This window comes from Pongo abelii, chromosome 13 (genome assembly GCF_028885655.2).
Source record: "Pongo abelii isolate AG06213 chromosome 13, NHGRI_mPonAbe1-v2.0_pri, whole genome shotgun sequence".
NCBI classification, from domain to species: Eukaryota; Metazoa; Chordata; class Mammalia; order Primates; family Hominidae; genus Pongo; species Pongo abelii.
In genome coordinates, this window is record NC_071998.2 from 109,739,506 (window position 1) to 109,756,135 (window position 16,630).

At 37.2% G+C, this 16,630-nt stretch overlaps 1 long non-coding RNA gene across 1 annotated transcript; it reads right to left on the bottom strand.

Moving 5' to 3' along the window:
* Positions 1–284: 284 nt before the first annotated feature.
* On the bottom strand, positions 285–9,209 carry LOC129047743 (uncharacterized). The gene is made up of 3 exons (XR_008509511.1): positions 8,840–9,209; positions 3,597–3,650; positions 285–586 (listed from the first exon to the last, which is right to left on the bottom strand). It is a non-coding gene; the product is annotated as an uncharacterized LOC129047743 (long non-coding RNA).
* Between the last annotated feature and the right edge of the window lie 7,421 nt (positions 9,210–16,630).

The window sequence follows — 16,630 nt, forward strand, 5'->3', positions numbered from 1 at the left end:
CCTGTAGTCCCAGACACTCGGGAGGCTGAGGCAGGAGAATGGCGTGAATCCGGGAGGCGGAGCTTGAAGTGAGCAGAGATCGTGCCACTGCACTCCAGCCTGGGCGACAGAGCGCGAGACTCCATCTCAAAAAAAAAAAAAAGAAAGAAAGAAAGAAAAAGAAAAACTGTCATAGAATTAGGGCCTACCTCCTAGGGTGCAAGAAAATACTTAATATGCAAAAGTACGGTAGGCAACATGAATTAAAATGTGGGCATGAAAAAAGGAAATTCCACAGCATTGTTGAAACTGTCAAGATGGAGGGAATAGGGCTGTGTTTAATATTAACCAGATGGTTGCCTGAGTGGTAATGCTATTAGCAAAAGTAGGGAAGCTGAGGGAAAAGAAGTTCCGTGGAGTGGAAGTTGGTGGTGGTGACATCAGTGCTGGTCTTACCCTGTGAATTTGGGCTCTTGAGTATCGCTCCATCTTGTCAATCTTTTGACTCCAGAGAATGTTCACGAATTAGTACAGTAGATGTAGGAATAGATTCTTCCTCTCAGTTTCATCCTTCTACTGTGCTTCCTGGGGACCCTTGAATATTTTCCTGAAATAGATACATAGCAGCCTTTAAACTCCACTGTAAAAACGCTCCCTAAATGCAGCTCCATTTTTCATTCCACATAGCATTTTGCTTTATGCACATAGTCATGTAACGTAAAGGGTAATTCAGGGTTGATAAATTAGCAGCCAGGAAAGAGGCCTATAAGGAGCTTCAGTAAGCCATTTAGTATTTGGTGAGTTCTGTAGAGCTTTGGTCTTTTCTCACACCCAGAGGTAGTAAATATCCCTCTCTGGGTGGTACTCGTGGAGAGTGCTTCTGCATTTTGATACTCTGAAGTGATTCCTGCAAACAACAGTTGTCTCACATTCTAGACTAGAACTTCAGAGTCATGTACAACTGGTGAGCGCTTCCCATTCATAGGAAAACTAAAGCCTGGGGAGGAGTCATCACTTCTCAAGGTTTTTACTCATTAGGTTGTCTAAGGTGAGTTCTTTCAGCGAGATAATAGATTTCTTTTCTTACTTTTCTTTTTTTCTTCTCCCATCTCTCTTTTCCCACTCCTGTCTCTGTCTCTATCCTTTTATAATTTCACCGCTGGTGAAAGGTTACTGATATTAGGTAAATAGAACCATAAAATCAAATTAAGTCGGGATTAAATAGGGAGCATGCATTGAGAATATTTTTCTTTCTCTGTAATTGAGATGCAGTAGTCTGATTGTGTCCCTGTGTAATACCTCTGCAGGTTTAGGATCTGAGATCTCTGGTCAACCTTAAGCTCCATATGAATCTAGAATATGACATATCTGGGGAAAGGGGGACTAAATTAAAAGCGTCTGAAGCAAACATCATCTCAGATGAAGGCTGAGCTGATGATGATGAAGCTTATATAATCAGAGAGAGACTGGCTATTATGATTTTAAAGTTTCTTCTGACCCAAAGAGTTCACTTCTCTGGGAAAGTCATTTTACTAAATTTAGCAGCTCCAAGCTGTTAAAATTGAAGAGAAACGGAAGATAAGGTGAGCTTTTTTTAAACTCGAAAATTGCATATGTGAGCTCTGAATTCGGCATCTTCATTCCTTCCGAATTGGCTCTCCCGTCAAGGCTTGCCATGGTAGAAATAAGCAGTTGCTTTTGAGGCTATGAGGGATTATTTACAAAGGAAATCCACTTGCCTCACATTCCCTATCCTAATGGACTCTTTATTGAGCTTATCATCTTGTTGATAACACAAAATCACTTTGCTACCAGGTTCCTCTTGTTCCAGGCCAACGTGTTCTGATCTTTATGGGAAAGCATCGTGATCTAGAGAGGATAGCAGGCTAGATAGCAATAGCCTGGCTGTGTTTCTATCTCCACTACCGAATTGCTGACTATGAGCCACTTCCATGTATCAAATAGAATAATTCTAATCCCTGGCATATGTACAGATAGCTACTGTTTCAAATCACTTTCTTATCTAGTTTTATTTTTAATAGATTCTCAGAATTACCCTTGAGAAGGGTAGGGTGATATAGATATTATTTTACCATTTTACTAAAAGAGAAACCCACAACATGGTAAGTTAAATGATTGCCTAATGTTATACTAGAATAAGTGTTAAAAGGTGTCTTTGAATTCAAAGTTTTTAACTCTTAAAATATTATATATATACACATATATACACACACATACATATATTTAAAAGTAAAATTATGCCTCATGCAAATATAAAATGAATACATTATATATTTTATTTAACACACTAATTAATAAGGGAACCAGTAAGTTGTTACAACTGGTTTGAAGAAAAACTCAAAGTTTTAGTTATTTATAGTCAAGAAAGGAATGCTGAAATGAAATTACAAATGAATTTATAAATTTCAAATATGCAATAACTGTTCAATATACACAGGATCATAAGCATTTGCATTCCATGGGCAAAATTTGCATTTCTATGTTAGGGGTTTTTCTTCAACCCCCATAGGTTAATAGTTGGACTAAACCCCTGTAATAAAAGGCACATTTACAAGAGAAAAACAAACAGATGTTTATTAATATGTATACTTCATATATACATGAGAAACACTCAGGGGATCAGTAGTTCTCAAAGAGGCTTGAATTCTAGCTAAGGTAGCATCTTCAACAGAGAGCAATAAATTTTCAGAGAAGTAACCAAAGGAAAAGGACTTTGAGTCTTTAAGGACTGCAACTTGGAAGAAGGCAAATAACTGGCAGAAAAATGTTAGTTAGTAGAGCTTGTTAATGTAGATTCCTCTGGGACTATCTCCAGACTGATAAAGATGTAAAGTTGTCTTTGGCGATTAACCTTGTTCTCCTTGGTATAAGGTGGGGTGAGGGGGTTGCCCTTGTAAATCTATGCTCTGCTTTTAGGCAAATAGATGGAGGACAGAGAGCTTTCCTTTATCTGTGTCTTCTTAATTGTTTTCAGTTCAGCCATCTTTCACATCTTGGGATGGCATATTCTGTCCACCCCACCATGAACAAAAATTGTTTGTATTATTGTCATCTTCTAATGATCTGCTGGGTTATAAAATAACTCACAGACAGTGAAAGGGAGAGATAACCATGATGGGTGAGCCTCTTACAAAATTTTCCACGCATTCCTATGCTTGGAAATATAATGTTCTCATTTTATAACATTCTATTACCATACCCTAAAAAAAAAAACCCAGCATAATTTTCTCCCTCCCCTTGACTCCATAACTGATCATCTCTGATGTTTGTTATATCCATATCAATATTTTAGGGTTGCTACTATTCAAGAAAACATGCTAAAATATTCAGATAACAACAATATTGGTAATAATATAAAAATAACTACCATTTGTTCTGGCAGCTACTACGTGCTGATTGCCAATGACATCAATTAATAAATGTTTTATTTATCTTATCTCATTTGATTGTCATAGCAATCTTACAACATATGGGCAATTATTGTGCCAGTTTGACAAATATAAAAACAGGCATCAATATAGCAATTAATTTGCCCAAAACTATCCATCTAATATTCATCAAAATGAGATCCTGTTTTACTTTTTTGTAATACTTACATGAAGAAAATCATGGAGAACATACTTAACAGCCATGTACTTGAATTTGCCCATCTAAAATAAGGGGAAAACATAAAAATATAATATTATTAATGCTACAAGGGATTCAAGGACTTCAGGAAGGAAAATATTACATCAACCTGTGTCCCTCAGAGTTGTCTCTGAAGTCTCATTATGAAGTGAATGATTTTTAATCAATTTCCTTCATTGGAGTTCCATGGAGAGATTGTTCTGGAAGAAAGGGGTAGTGGTGTAGTCACTGCTTATAGCAAAGGAAATTTTTGCTTTAAACATTGTTTATAGCAAAAGGAAAAATTTTTGATTAAATAATGGCCTCTGAAATTGTATATCGCTAGAACTTCTGCTGAGTGATTTAACAGATATGCTATTATAGACATGTTATTTAAGCTGCCTGAAATTCCTCATCTTAAAATAGATAAAGCACCATTATCTACTACAAAAGGCATTGTGGATTAAATAATATAACGTGGGTAAAAAATTTAGCATTGTGCTTTGCATATAGCATTTAATAAATAGAAATGGATATTAACTATTATCATTATTATTATCAGACACCATGCTTTCAAATTCAACATACTCTTTTAATGTTACTTTATATGTTAAAATATTTTGCCTGAAAAAAAAATTAAGTAATAGACGTTTTAGAGTGAATGTTTATAAACCACCCTATCCCTACCCTCTCTTTGGAGATTCTCTTACATGCCCTCAGGGAACTGTATTTTTTTCAACTGACAACATGGAACTCGCTCTCCAATATTCATTTTATGTTGGTGTTCCATTATAAGGCAGGCTATTCACCAGTTCTCTGACATAAGCATATAGACAGGAATGGGGCACAGTTTAATTGATACCACACTAAGGACAATCCATAGCCTTTTGTTTGGATGAACAACCCGAGACAACTATGTCTTTGATTTGGAAGCAATTACTTTAAATTTGCTTAAGGCAAATATCTCACTTTGAAAAGTTTACCATTCATAAAGCATTGTTAATTTAACCCATTTCAGCCACTCATTCTATTTGGTTTCAGATTTGTTATTGAACAGTGAGAAGGACAGAAGTGGAAGGATGAGGCCCCTCTCTTCCAGGGACTAACTGTCTAGTGTCCTGCATTCACATGGACACTGTTTGTGCGAGATATAGAGTATTAACAATAGAGATCAAATCCAGAGGTTACAAACTGGTAGCCTAATGGGCCTGCAGATATGTGCGTGTTTGACTTGAACTCTGTTGTCTCACCCCGGTTCAAAAAATTAGTAATTAATTTCCCAAATTAAATAAAAAATATATTTAACATTTCACAAGAAATTCAGAAAATTCTGGTGTTTCCCTTACCTGGGCCTTAACTCCCTAGATAGTAATCATCAGCTGTATGTAAGCAGTAGTTGTCCTATGTAAAACACTCTAGGGTTCTCTACCTCACCCTGCCCAGCTTAAAACACAGTTTTATTGTAACTACCCTGTCCCTGTGTGCATCTGAGCCCATGACCTCTGAGATAGTGATCTTTGACAAAACTACAATATGTATAGAGCAAGAGATTACTGATTTCAACAAGAAAGAGATCTGGGGAGATGACAAACTAACAAGTGAGTGCTTACTATGTTTTACAAACTTTATATATATTTTCTCTATTAATTCTTGCAACTATTGCCTAAAGTAGGTAGCTGTATTGCTCAATTCTCACACTGCTATGAAGAAATACTCAAGATTGGGTAATTTACAAAGGAAAGAGGTTTAATTGACTCACAGTTCCACAATGCTGAGGAGGCCACAGGAAACTTACAATCACGACAATCATGGTAGAAAGCAAAGGAGAAGCAGGCACCTTCTTCACAGGGCTGCAGGATGAAGTGAGTGCAAGCAGGGGAAATGTTAGACTCTTATAAACCCATCAGATCTTGTGAGACTCACTCATTATCACAACAGCATGGGAGAAACCATCCCCATGATCCAATTACCTCCATTTGGTCCTGCCCTTGACACTTGGGGATTATGGGAATTACAATTCAAGGTGAGATTTGGGTGGGGACACAGAGCCAAACCATATCGGCAGCACTATAGCTCTTCTATATTTGAGGAAAATGAAGCTCAGAGATATTTAGATATGACCTAATTGGCAGAGCTAAGATGTAATTCAAATATAGCAGAGATGAAACAACCCAACAAAATTTGTTTTGTAAACAGACATATTTCTTTTTTGTTTACATTGATCAGGACAAAATAAGCTTATGCTGTGGTAAAACTTGGATATATATCAATAACTCAATAGCTCAACAAATAGCAGTGGCTCCAGCATTTACCAGGACAGTTCCCTTACAAGAAGTGACCAGTGATCTCAGCAGGATCTGTCTTGAGGCTTCATTATTGCAACAAGAGTTCTCCACAATCACTGTTGCAAGCAAAAGAGGGAATGTGAACATCATGCATGGGCTTTCTCTGTTTCAACCTAGGTGTGTCACTTCTGTTCACAGTTCATTGTCAAAAATTTGTGGGAACTCCCTATCCATCAGCAAAAAGGCTGAGAAGTCTTCCCTGTACCTGTGGCTAAGAGGGGAAAATGAGCACCAGTAGTGTCTACCATGATGATCTTGGGCAAATTACATGAAATATTTGTTTTACTTTCCTTATTGGCAGAACAAACAAACAAACCAAACAAAAAAACACATAAAACCTGATACCTTTCTCACAGCATTTTGGCAGTGGTTAAGACAATGACTATGAGGAATGACTTCAAATGACCAGTAAATTAACTTCTTTGGGTTGCTATATCTGAAAAGACAGTGTGTAGGCATAGGCATGGTGCTTTTTTAGAACTGAGTCAGGTAACTGAGCCATAGCCTCAGTTCCCATGCTGATAATTATGTAACCGCAGACAAGTCTCCAAGGTTTCATCTAAAAAATTGGAAGATTGAACTGTAGAATCTCTAGGCTTCCCTCTGCTCCACAATAGTCTATATCTATATCTATATCTATATCTATATCTATATCTATATCTATATCTATTTCTATATCTATATCTATATCCAATGAGTTTCCTCTACAGCAACTACCAGGTCTGTCGATCAGCACCTCGCTTGCTTGTCCCTTGATCCAGCAGTTCTTTTGTTGGGAGAAATCTTGAGAAACATGTTTTCATTTCAGGATTCCATCATGACTAATGCCCGGCACTGTCGTAGATGAAGAGTAAAGGGTTCCGTAAATGAAAAACTACTCTAGGCCAGGACAATTGTAAATATAGTGTTAGAATCTGGACCATAAAACATACTTCGAAAGTGATATGGTTTGGATGCACATCCCTTACAAATCTCATGTTGAAATGTAATCCCCAGTGTTGGAGGTGGAGCATGGTGGGATGTGTTTGGGTCATGGTGGTAGATCCCTCATGAATGGCTTGGTGCCCTGCCCATGGTAAGGAGTGAATTGTTACTCTTTTAGTTCACAAGAGATCTGCTTGTTAAAAGGGACTAGTGCCTCTCCCCTCTCTCGCTCCCTCTCTTGCCATGTGATACACTGGTTCCCCTTTTGCCTTCTGTCATGATTTTATACTTCCTGAGGCCTCACCAGAAGCAGATGCTGGCACTATGCTTCTTCTACAGCCTACAGAACCGTGAGCCAAATAAGCCTTTTCTCTTTATAAACTATCTAGTCTTGGGTATTCCTTTATAGCAATGCAAAATTGACTAACAGAGAAAGTATTCAATTTTCTAAAAGATTCAATGATTTTCGATGAAAAGAACTACATCCTGGGATTCTGGAGACCTAGATTCTAGTTCTGACTCTAACAATAGCCTGCTATGGAATATCAACTTTTTATCCCTTCTCTTGGTCTCTGCTTCTTATCCGTAAATGTAATAACTAAAGAATGCATGGGTTTTATGTCTAGTCAAATCCAAAATATTGATGGTATAAAAACATTAGTGGTCATGTTAGAAGGATTGAGAGCAAGTCTAGGATCAGCAAAAATGTATAGCATGATTGATTAGAGATGCTCTTTATGTGCACAGAAAATGACAATGGTAATATATACAAAAGTTATGTATTCACTGGTTTTGGACTAGATAAACCTTGAGGAAACTGCAAACATTTTATCATGCTGTCAATGAGCAAAATCTCTCTTAGAGAGAGGGTCCCTTAGACCTAGAATAGCAGAAAGAAAATACTAACTGGCCAATTTCCAAGCCAAAATCTAAGAGCAAGCCAGAAATAAATAATAAGGTCCTGAGACCCAAAGAGAAACATTTGCTAGGCTGTGTGGAAGACCAGGAGGTAGAGTGTTAAGAGTTTCGAGCCTGAGCAGTCTGCAGTGTATGTCAGCCAAAAGGGGGCAGTAGAGGCCAGGCTCAGCAAAGTGGGTCAGGTGAACTGAGCAGGCCCCTCTGCTACTGTTCTCTGCTGTAGATGCCAGCTTCCAGGTGACTATGGAGGGGAAATGCCTGATGCTTAAATGACAAGGCAGAAGTGGTTTTAGCCAAGGTGCACTTGTACCATGTGGAGAGAAAACTATGGCTTTTCATTTGCTTTTAAATCATTCCCCCCTCACCATCTTGAACTTTCTGACCTGAACCAGCAAATTCACCCTAAGCGAGAACAGCAAATTGCACATCACTTGCTGACCTGGGAGGGCTGGACCAGAGCACCTGGCTATTTTCATGCAACCCCCTGCCAGTGTTTATTTCTGCCTCTTGGAGTAAGGCTTGTTAGGAAGGAAAATTAACTCATCAGCTACTATTAGCAGGGCCTAATGACTGCCAGGTTTTTCTGGGAAATGGCAAACCTCTCACTGCCCTTCCCAGAAAGGCCTTCCTCCTGCCGGGAGGCTGTTTAATCAGAACCACAAACAATCGTGAATAAAGGGAAGGTAGTCATATTAAGCAGTGCCTCTCCTGTAGGGAACGCAATGATTGCAGAGGAAAAACACAGAGTGAAGCCTGCTTGCATCTCCCTGGGGTGTAGAGACTGACTTCCTCCCACAGTGTGAGAACAAGCTGCTCTCTGTTTTCCCGATGACCTCTCTCTGATGCTAATCTTGATCCTATTGCCCACCCTTTTAGTGGCGATATATTCGGCCTACATTACATAATTACGCTTATATATAGTTATTTGCAATACAGCCTATATTTATTTTAGCAATGAGTATTAACCGTCTTCTCCTCCCGTCGTACCACTCTCTCCAAGGCTACATTGGTAACCTTCTAATTGATTTTTCTGTTTTAATTCTTACCTCTTTCAATCCATGCACTACAAAAACAGCCAGGGTGATTTTTGAAAAACATGCTTGTGTTACTAACTCTCTTGGAAATTTTGTATAGTTTCCCATAGCATTTAAAATAAGTTTTCAACTTCTCACCATGACCTACCAGGCCCTACTTGACTTATAACCTGCCCACTCTTCCACTCCATCTCATGACACTGTTCCCCATACACATTTGCCCCATCTTTCTTTTAAATCTTAGAAAATATGAGATGTCATATTGACTGACTGTACATGCAGAAGCAGAAATGTTCTTTCATGTATTTCTTCTTAAAAGCAATATTGTATTTTTCCAGAAGCCCCTCCAACAGTTATTTTCTTATGTTCTTCTTGGCTAAAACTAAGTAAAAGGCCACATGTAAACCAATCACTATCAAGAGAAATGGAACTATATTGACTTAGATTCATTGTGATTGAATCCCCATGGTGACAATGAGTATAGCATTTTCTGAAGCACATTTAAGAATCTTAAAGTAAGGCAATGGCTGTTACATATGAAACCAATAATATCTCTGCAATTAAAAAAAATAGGACTTAACCAGGACATAGAACTTAATGAAGGTAATTGTACACATAAAGACTGGTTTGTGAAAAAGCACAGGTATTGGGAAATGTCAAGTCTAATTAGAGTATTTAAAATATCCCATTTAACTAGAATGTAGGGTGTGATAGGAAAGACAAGTAGATGATTGGAAACATCAGTTGGAAAATGATTATAGAGTCTCTGATGTCAAGCAATCATTTTTGAATGAATTAGAAAACTTTGGAAAATAAGTGACCAATCTGAAATTTTAAATATTTTATATGTCAAAAGCCTGACTCCCCAATAATTGAACTCCTTAAAGACATGTACAGTCTCTTCTCCTAAAATAATAATTTTGCAGAAACTTTCATACATTCTTATATTTAGATAACCCTAAAAAATCCACCAAAAAACTGTTAAAAATAATAAATTTCACCACAGTTGCAAGATATAAAAGCAACGCAAAAATCAGTTGTGCTTGCAAATGCTAGCATTAACCAACAGAATAGAAAATAATCCTATTTATATTGGCAACCAAAGGAATAAAATATTCAAAAATAAACTTAACTGAAGAGGCAAAATACTTGTACACTGGAAACCACAAAACATGCCTGAAAAAAGAAAAAGATACAAATAAATGGAAAGACACCTTCTTTTAATGGATTAGGAGACATAATATTGTTAAAATGTCTATAATATCCAAGTTATCTACAGATTCAATGCAATCCTTTTCAAATGTCCAGTGGCAGTTTTTGCAGAAATAGAAAGTCCATCCCCAAATTCATATAAAATCTAAAGGAACCCTGAATAGTCCAAGTAATCTTAAGGAAAAAAAACCAATTCCTGACTTCAAAACATACCACAAAGAAATAGTAATCGAGACAGTGTGGCATAAAGACAGACATATAGATAAATGGAATAGAATAGAGAAACCGGAAATAAAACCATGCACATATTGTCAAATGAATTTTGCAAGGGTACCTACATTACACAATGGAGAAAAAAGTCTCTTCAACAAACATTGTTGGGAAAACTGGATATCCACATACAAATTAATGAAACTGAACCTGCATCTTACACTGTTTACAAAAATTAACTCACAATGGATTAAACATATAAACTTAAGACTTAGGACAAGAAAACTTCTAGATGAAGATGTATTGGAAAAACTTCAGGACATTGGATTTGCCAATTATTTCTTGGTTATGACATCAAAGGCATAGGCCCAAAAGCCATAATTAACAAATGAGACAACAAACTTCAAAACTTCTCAGCATAAAAGGAAACAACAGAGTGAAAAGACAATCTAAAGAATGGCAGAAAATATTTGCAAATTTTGTATCTAATAAGGAGTTAATATCTAGAATATATAAGGAACTCTTATAATGTAACAATAACAGAAAAATCACTCAATTTAAAAAAGAGCAAGAACTTGAGTAGATAATTCACTAAAGATATTTTTAAAAAGGCCAGTATGTACAAGAAAATATGTTCAACATTACTAATCATTAAGAAAAATGTAGACTAAAACCGCAGTGAGAGCCAGGCATGGTGGCTCATGCCTGTAATCTCAGCACTTTGGGAGGCCACAGTGGGAGGGTCATTTGAGGCCAGGATTTCAAGACCAGCCAGAGCAACATAGCAAAACCCTTCCTCTACACACACACAAACAAACAAACAAGCAAACAATTAGCCTGATGTGCACCTATAGTCGCAGTTACTCAGGAGATTGAGGTGAAAGGATCAGTTTAAGCCAGGAAGTTGAGTTTGCAATGGGTCATAATCACACCACTGTACTCCAGCCTAGGTTATGGAGTGAGACACTGTCTTAAAACAAGAAAACAAACAAACAAATAAACACAACCAGAATAAACTATCACTTCACACCCATCAGGATGACCACTATTAAAAGAGCAACAACAAAAAAATCAACAAGGGTTGGTGAAGATAGAAATTGGAACCCTTGTGTTCTGTTAGTGAGAATGTAAAATGATGCTGCCATTATGGAAAACAGCGTGGCGGTTACTAAAACATTGAAAATAGAATTACCATATGATCCAGCAATCTACTTCTGGGTAAGTATCCAAAACAAAGCAATATTTCAAGAGATATTTGAATACCGATGTTCATTACAGCATTATTCAAAATAGCCAAGAGGTAGAAAGAACCCAAATGTGCATTGACAGATGAACAGATAAAAAAAAAATGTGGCATATACATGCAATGGAATGTTATACAGTCTGAAAAATGAAGAAAATCCTGTCATATACTACAACATAGATAGCTTTGATGACATTATGCTAAGTGAAATAAGCCAGTCAAAAAGACAAATATTAAATGATTCCAGTCATGATTATATTATGTCATCCACCTAGAACCTGTGAAGATTGCCTTATTTAGAGAAAAGGGTTTTCACAGATACAATTCAGCTCAAGGACTTGAGACGAGACGATGCAAGCCTAAAATTAAATAACAGGAGAAAAAGCAGAGGGTGATTTGAGACATGGAGACACAGGAAGAGAAGAAAGCCATGTAGAAATGAGAGTAAAGATGAGAGTGATGTCTACATGCCAAGGAATGCCAGGGTTTGCCAGTAGCCACCAGTAGCTAGAAAAGATTCTCCCTCAGAGCTTCCAGAAGGAACCAATGCTTCTGATACCTTTCTTTCAGACTTCTGCCCTCCAGAACTATGGGAGAATAAGTTTCTGTTTTTGTAAACCATAAAGTGTGTGGTAATTTGTTAGAGCAGCTCTAGGACTTTAATATAAATGGTTTGATAATCAAAAGACAATGAGTATCACCATCAGTCTAGATCAACATATTAGTAACTGGTGTATCCTGTAGGAATTACTTTATGTTTAGATGGTGATCAATATTTTTAGAATCTGCAAATCACTATGAATTCTTTACCTGTAAAAGTGCACATGTCCAATACATTCACAGCCTTATATACAATTATGAGGTTGGGAACCTGTTAAGCCCAACCATGAACATAGAACACATATCTAAAACCACTCTCATTCTCACCTTCAATGATACATGATCTGAAACAAGAAAGGCAAGTGAGGTTTTTATAGACACAAAGGAGAAGGACTGGAGACATGGTATTGAGGACTACAAAAATAGAAACATTGGGTTAGGTAGACACCAAATATTTGGAAGACTCTGAATCATGTGCCAAAGAATGTGGAGTTTGTCTTTTAATTACTAGGGATCCATCAAAACTTTTATCTAGGAGAATCACAATAGGAACTTAATATATGTGCAAATGAACAAAGGCAATTACATTTAGGAAGTCCAATCAACACCTTGAAAAGAATAGATTATCTTTCACAACAAAATTATAATGCATGAGCTATGTGATCTAAGCTGCAGCATATAATACACTAATATTCCAGCAACAAAGATGTCCAGAGAGTGTACTTGGGGACATATGGAGCGTTATGAATTGCAGTCTTTCTTTGCAACTCCAAATAGACTATTACATATTTTCCAATTGCTTATTTCAAAGCAGAGTTAGTTTCTCCCATATGTACCAATTCATATAACAGCAACCTACAAAACAGCCCTCTGTGGCAAATATTATTAGATATTAAAAAGAGAAAAAGAAAAAAATAAATGAAGTCATTGGAGGAAAGGGGCCTTTTCCAGTCTCTTGGGCTAGATGTCAATTCTCCAGGATTTCTTTCTCCTCTTTACAAGATAAAAATGTGACATAGCTGAGGACCCCCTGTAGAGAGAGAATAAAACATGAGATAGTATGTTTGGCCTAGGAAAGTGAGTACTGTGGAAAATTCGAGCAGACATATGTAGTGTGAAGGAGATCATAAATTAGAAAAGACTTGAATTTCAGAATCCAGGATCTGGAAGTTATTTACTGTATACTCTTAGCCAAGTGATTTAAAATATCTGGGCCTTACTCTCTCTATCTTTAAAATGGAGAGAATACTCACCTCACAGAGAGTAATTAAATGACATAATATATCTGATTCTCTAGACAAAGATTGTTTGCTCAGAAAATATTGAATCCTTTTCATTGATGCAGAGAATGAAAGTAGAGAAGAAAATTAGGGACACATGAAACACAATTCTTTCAAGTATGGCCTGTCCATATATATATGTCACATGTTCCTGTGCTCAGGGGACTTATCTTTTAAGATATATGCAGTCCACAAAGCCTTCACTGATCACACTCACACTAAACTGGAAGCAAACGGAACACAATTCAAATCCCTATAGCCACTATTTTTCAATAAAATCATTTTGCATACTTGAGCTCCAGTTTCCTTATCTAAAGAGGGGGCAAAATAGCAACTCTAAAGCATACTTTGAGGGCAAAAAATAGTTTAATCTTATTCAAGCTTATCATAAAACACCCCTCTCCTTAGCTGTTAGAATTAAAAGTATGTGATAGTTCAACTTTTTCTTTATATTTTCGGTGTTCTTTGTACATCTGAATTTTTTTCAGCTATTACAGTAGTTACTATTTCCAATTTGAATGGTTATTGTGTGTTCAACTGGGAAAATGACTTATTTATTATATGATGAAGGCGATGCAGTCATTTTCTGCAATTTTCAAAGGAGGAAAATGAGATTTGAAGATAAGAAGTGACTTCCAAAATTTTACAGGTAATAAATTGGAGCTGGGATTCGTGTCCAACACTGTTTTTTGACTTCAAAGCCTGAATTATCGTTTTTTTTTTTATTTTTTAATTTTTTTTGTTGAGATGAAGTCTCACTCTGCCACCCAGGCTGGAGTGCAGTGGCACGATCTTGGCTCATTACAACCTCCGCCGCCTGGGTCCAAGCAATTCTCATGCCTCAGCCTCCCAAATAGCTGGGACTACAGGTGTGTATTTTTAGTAGAGATGGGGTTTCGCCATGTTGGCCAGGCTGGTTTCAAACTCCTGACCTCAAGTGATCTGCCCGCCATGGCCTCCCAAAGTGCTAGGATTACAGGTGTGAGCCATCACGCCTGGTCCAAAGCCTGAATTCTTTATGTTCACTATCTATAACCCTGAGGGACATACAATGTGCATCTTTCATGGATACCCTTTAGTAGTAGATCATGTCACCCCATGAGGAAAGCTGGAGGACACACGGGTCAATACATAGCTTGGTCCTACTGTGCAGTAGTGGAAATAGTTGTAAAAGTTGGAATCAGAAGATTTGGGTTTGAGTTCTGGTTCTGCCCTTAAACAAGTGACTCACCCACACTGAGCCCCTGTAAAATGTTGATGGTACCACCACACAGAGCTTTGCTATTCTGATCTATAACAGAGGGATAGTGATGGTGCCTACCTAAAAGGCTTATCCTGAGGATCAAATAACATCATTGAAATCTTGGTGGTGTGCCTGATGGTGGGAAGTGCTTAGTAAATAAGTCTCAACTATTGTTATAATTCTGAATCATACTCTGACTGTAACAGACTGGCAGAGTATTGGATTTTATGCCTTTTGCTGTGTTTCAATGCGTCGGTAATATTTGTGTTATCTAGAGATTTGCAGAGGAAAAGGAGAGCAACACATCTAGGCCTGAATAAATTCAGCTTGTAGACAGAAACAAAAATACTGTCCTTATCAGAGATGGAGCTAGCTCCATAACATATTTTTAGAGTGGAGAAAGCTGAGTCATGTGGGGAAGTGTGTGTGGCTTAATGGTGTTGATCACAGAGGACTTCATGGTGAGTGAAACAATAACATGGAATCAGAAACCTTTGGCCCAGATTTTGTTTCTGGTGCTAATCAATTGCTCAGCCTTGGGAAAGCCACTTTACCTCTTTGAGCTCTGTTCTTTATGAGTAAAATGTAGTCATCAAGATTAATTTTATAGAACTTCTGTAAGGATAGATTAGAAGATAGTTAATGCAGAACACAGCACATCTTGGTAATTTAAGAAATATTTCTTGGGAGTCTGCTTTCAATCTTTTACTTGTATTTAAGCAGAATACCTTTTCAGGTGAACTGTTACCCTGAATAAAACAATTGTCACAGAGCTGCTCTGGTAGAAGGAAGGTGGAAGTCAGGAAACCCTAAGGTTAGAAATACCCTGGCCAGCTGGCCAGCACTCCTCTGGGATTGCTCTTTAGTGTGAAACCGGTCTGGGTTTCACAATCATGTTCTCTAGATATTAGACTCTAATTAGTAGGCCTTGTGACACATTTCTGAAAATCAGACAGTAGGCTCATAGAATAATAGAATTTTCAATTTGAGCAGTACTTTCAAGATAATGTTATCTAAGCTTCCTCCATAGCTTTCATTTATCTGTGTTCATTCAATTATTTATTCAACAAACACAGGATGCCTGTTCTGTGAAAAGCATAGGAGGAGGGAAAAACAGAGAAAGAAGCATTTGTTGTTCCTCTGTCTGCTGTTTTTTTATTCTTTTCCAAGGGAAGGAAATGGAAATCCTTCAGATTGCAAGAAACATACAGGGCCCTATTTACAGCTGGACAGAGTTACTGTGTATTAAATTGCTGTGCTCTTTTTCATACTCATATCTTGCATTGCTCTCAAAATCTGTGCTATTGGTCTAATAAAAAGGACAAAAAATATATATCTTGGGAAGACCTATACAAGTAAGTTGTATCCACTTTTAATAAAACCGAATAAGCAAACTGATCATCACTTGGGTTTCTGTATTGTAAATCCAATCACAGTAAGAGTTCAAGATCCAACAATAGCTTACAATGAGATAGAACTATGTATATTTCAACTGGAATCTATAGGAGTCCCATGTTGGAATGAAAGGGGCATGAATACTTTCTTTAAAAATGTTATCTTATTCTCATTTGATATTAATTTTGGTTTGTATAATTCTCAGGATGAAAACTATTTGAATTTTTAAAAGTCAGGTATTTATGTATTCTCTTACCCAGAGGCTTTCAATTTGAGGGGTAGCAGTGACATTTGCCAATGTGTACTGATATTTCTGGTGGTCACAACTGGAGAGGGAGTGCTGCTGGCATCTAATGGGTAGACAGCCATGATCTTGCTAAACTGCCTGTGATTCATAGGACATCATCCCAAAATAGAGAAACATATAGTTCAAAATGCCCATAATGTCATCAGTTAACATTGCAATCTCAACAATATCTCTAACAGATGTCATGGGCCCAACTAACCAAGTATTTGTAATCTATGCCAGTCTAAATTCTGCAAGCGTGTTCCCAAAAACAGCAATCTTGGCTTTCACTTGGAACTCATTAGAAGTCCAAATTCTTAGTCCCCACTGCAGA